General features: G+C 27.2%; 1 long non-coding RNA gene across 1 annotated transcript; it reads right to left on the reverse strand.

Moving 5' to 3' along the window:
• Window positions 1–1,754: 1,754 nt before the first annotated feature.
• Window positions 1,755–2,941, reverse strand: LOC137816150 (uncharacterized). Its single transcript, XR_011081771.1, has 3 exons — window positions 2,664–2,941; window positions 2,041–2,110; window positions 1,755–1,944 (listed from the first exon to the last, which is right to left on the reverse strand). It is a non-coding gene; the product is annotated as an uncharacterized lncRNA (long non-coding RNA).
• Between the last annotated feature and the right edge of the window lie 1,562 nt (window positions 2,942–4,503).

Here is a 4,503-nt window from a genome sequence, read left to right on the forward strand (position 1 = left end):
AATAATTTATGTATTTTATTTATTGCAAATTTTTTATTTAAGTACTACATTTATTAATTTAAGATTTGTATTTATTTATAATTTTAAATAATTTAGGATTTTTTTTATTTCCATTAAATTAAGTATGACATTTTTTATTTCCATTTAGGATTTTGAATAATTTAGGAATTTAATTTATTTAAAATATTAAATCATTTAGATTTTGTATTTATTTAGGATTTTAAAAACATTATAAATGTTATTTATTATTTAGGATTTGTATTCATTTAGAAATTTGAAAAACATAAAAATTTAATTAATTTAGATTTTCATTTAAGAATGACATTAAATAATTTAGAAATTTTATTGATTTTCAGTTTTTATTTAAGAATGAGATTAAATGATTTAGGAATTGTATTATTTTGAATTTTTATTTAAGAATGACATTAAATATTTTTTAGACTTATATTTATTTGATTTTGAAAAACCTATAAATTTCCTTTATTTTATTTTTTTATTTAAGTTGGAAATAAAATAATTTAATATTTTTTTATTATTGAGTATTTTGAAAACTTATAAATGTTTTATTTATTTGAGATATGTATTTATTTAGAATTTTGAATAATCTAGTAACTTTATTGATTTTCGATTTTTATTTAAGAATGACATTAAAATTGAGTGAATTTATATTTATTTAGGATGTTAAAAAACTTATAAATTTTATATTTTTATTTAAGTAGAAAATAAATAATAGGACCAGAAATAGTAAGAAAACATAATGAAAGTATTGTCAGAAAGGTAATTATTGTTGTTGAAATTTTAAAATTTTAAAATCTGAAAAATTAAATATTTGAAGATTAATAATAATAATAATAATAATAATAATAATAATAATAATAATAATAATAATAATAATAATAATCTTGGAATTGGAAATAAGTGTGCAGCAGAAGAAGTCAGAAAAAGAAGATATGAATCAGAAAAGTAATTAATGATCTTGGAATTGTAAAATTTGATAATATGAAATATTAAATATTTTTAAATTATTATTTTTAATAATAATCTTGGAATTGGAAATAAGTGTGCAGCAGAAGAAGTCAGAAAAAGAAGATATGAATCAAAAAGGTAATTAATGATATTGGAATTGTAAAATTTGAAAATATTTTAAGATTAATAATAATAATAATAATAATCTTGGAATTGGAAATAAGTGTGCAGCATAATAAGTCAGAAAAAAGAAGATATGAGTCAGAAAGGTAATTAATGATCTTGAAATTGTAAATTTTGAATATTAAATACATTAAAGTTTTGAATTTGAATTTTGAATTTGAATTTGAAATTTGAAATTTGAATTTTGAATTTGAATTTGAATTTTGAATTTTGAAGAATAATATAATGCGAATAATCTTAACGTTAAAGTTTTTCGGAGGAATACATTAATGCGAATAATAAAATTAAATACATTAAATATAATTAAATACATTAAATTGAAGAATAACTTTTTATGAAGTTTAACTTATTTATGTCAACACATTATTATAAACAAATAACACACATTTCATGTCTCTTTTCAAAGTAAACTATAAAGTAACATATTGAAATAAAAAATACAAAATAACATTCCATAATAATATTTAATATGAAATTACAAAATTTGACCATGTATCTAAACAAAACTTGATAACTAAAATAAAGTAAACAATTAATTTTCTTCGGTGGACATTACAACAATTTGCAAATTACATAACTCTATAATAGTAATGAAATCTCTATAATCAGAACATTGTCTTTGGAAAATTAAATTCAGAAGAATACAATCTTGAATTTTCCCAGCACTTACAACACCATCATATGAATCCCACTATGAAAGATCAATTTGTGGTCTTCACAAAGTGCATGGATCTGACAAAATTTCCTCCATCCCAACAAAATTTTGCCGCACATCTTTGAGAGGAAGTCAAAACCCTAAGTAGCCCAAAAATAACTTCATTAACGATTTTATCAGAAAAAAAAATGAACAATGAAAACAACTCTGAGAAAAGAGGAAAGAAAAGATTTCACCTTGATGCTTGAAGGTACTATTGATATGAACGAAAATTCATTCCACTTCCACTACACGAAGCTGCACAAACTGAAATATAGATGAAAAAAAGGTGTAAAAAATTTGCCAAAGAAAGTTTAACAACAAAAAGGAGATCTCTTTGAGTGGAAGTCCAAATCCTAAGTAAAAAAAAACTCCATTAACGATTTTATCAGCAAAGAAACAAAGAGGTGGTAAAAGAGATGAAAAGAATAAGCAAAAACATGAAAATAATGAAACTTTGATAAGAAAAACCAAAAAAAAATATCATTTTTATGCTATGAAACGTAACAACAAAACCCAGGATCAACAATGTGAAGAACAAAGAAGCAAGAAACGGTAAAAGAGATGAACATAATCAACAGAAACATGAAAATAATGAAACTTTGATAAGAAAAACCAAAAAAAAATATCATTTTTATGTTATGAAACGTAACAACAAAACACAGGATCAACAATGTCAAGAACAAAGAAGCAAAGAAACAGTAAAAGAAATGAAAAGAATCAGCAGAGACATTGAAAAAAAAACGAAACTTTGATAAACAAAACCCAAAAAAATATCTCTTTGAGTGGAAGTCCAAACCATGAGGACAGACAAACTTACCCTGGAAAAGATTTTACCTTGGTGCTTGAACATACAATGGATATGAACGAAAATCCATTTCACTTCCATTACTGGTTGCGGAAGAAACTGAAATGAAATGTAGATGAAAAAAAGAAACTGAAATGAAATGTAGATGAAAAAAAGAAACTGAAATGAAATGTAGATGAAAAAAAAAACAGCAGAAACATGAAAAGAACGAAACTTTGATAAGAAAAACCCAAAAAGAATAAATAATAACCTGGAGAAATAGGAGAGAACCACAGGAAACCCAGAGAAGAACCGTGCAGGAAACCCAAAGAAGAAAAAAATATCAGAAACATGAAAAGAACGAAACTTTGATAAGAAAAACCCAAAAAGAAGAAATAGTAACCTAGAGAAATAGGAGAGAACCGTAGGAAACCCAGAGAAGAACCGTGCAGGAAACCCAACCTAGAGAAGAAAAAAATCATCAGAAACATGAAAAGAATGAAACTTTGATAAGAAAAACCCAAAAAGAAGAAATAATAACCTGGAGAAATAGGAGAGAACTGTAGGAAACCCAGAGAAGAACCGTGCAGGAAATCCAGAGAGAAAAAAATCATCAGAAACATGAAAAGAACGAAACTTTGATAAGAAAAACCCAAAAAGAAGAAATAATAACCCGGAGAAATAGGAGAGAACCACAGGAAACCCAGAGAAGATCCGTGCAGGAAACCCAAAGAAAAAAATCATCAGAAACATGAAAAGAATGAAACTTTGATAAGAAAAACCCAAAAAGAAGAAATAATAACATGGAGAAATAGAAGAGAACTGTAGGAAACCCGGAGAAGAACCGTGCAGGAAATCCAGAGAGAAAAAAATCATCAGAAACATGAAAAGAACGAAACTTTGATAAGAAAAACCCAAAAAGAAGAAATAATAACCTGGAGAAATAGGAGAGAACCACAGGAAACCCAGAGAAGAACCGTGCAGGAAACTCAAAGAAAAAAATCATCAGAAACATGAAAAGAATGAAACTTTGATAAGAAAAACCCAAAAAGAAGAAATAATAACCTGGAGAAATAGGAGAGAACCACAGGAAACCCAGAGAAGAACCGTGCAGGAAACTCAAAGAAAAAAATCATCAGAAACATGAAAAGAATGAAACTTTGATAAGAAAAACCCAAAAAGAAGAAATAATAACATGGAGAAATAGGAGAGAACCACGGGAAATCCAGAGAAGAACTGTGCAAGAAACCAGAGAAGAGATACCGGGGAAGTTGAAAAATAGGAGAGAGAAGGAAACAAAGAGAAGAACGGTGCAGAGAACCAGATAAGAGAGATCGGGGAAGTTGAGTAATAGGAGAGAGAAACGCTGAAAGTGTGTATAAAGAAAGGGAGTATTTAAAGAAATGGGGTTTTCACACGTGTAAGTCATATAGAGTGCCACTTGTCACTCCCAGAATGAGTTTCAGCTTGCTATTTTTAGTTAAAATTTGAATTTTTTTCTTTTTGAATTTTTTTTAAAACTTACCCTGGAAGTGCCTTCTATTTGTTATATTTATAGATATCATGCAATGGTGTCTTAAACTTGTAATGGACATTGGGCTAAACAAGAGACCACCCGTGGTTTCTTGGGATGATTTAAAAGAATGCATGCACGCTAGATTTGTGCCTCCATGTTATAGGAAAGACCTTTTGTTGAAACTCCAAAGGTTTCATCAAGGCACGCTTAGTATAGATGCTTATTTTAAGGAACTTGAAACGCTTTAACTAATATAAACATGCATGAAAGTGAGGAGTCCAAAATGGCTCGCTTTGTAAGTGATCTTAAAAGGGAAATCCAAGATGTGGTAGAATTGCATGAATATTCTTCTTTAGA

This window comes from Phaseolus vulgaris, chromosome 1, assembly GCF_000499845.2.
Source record: "Phaseolus vulgaris cultivar G19833 chromosome 1, P. vulgaris v2.0, whole genome shotgun sequence".
Lineage (NCBI taxonomy): Eukaryota > Viridiplantae > Streptophyta > Magnoliopsida > Fabales > Fabaceae > Phaseolus > Phaseolus vulgaris.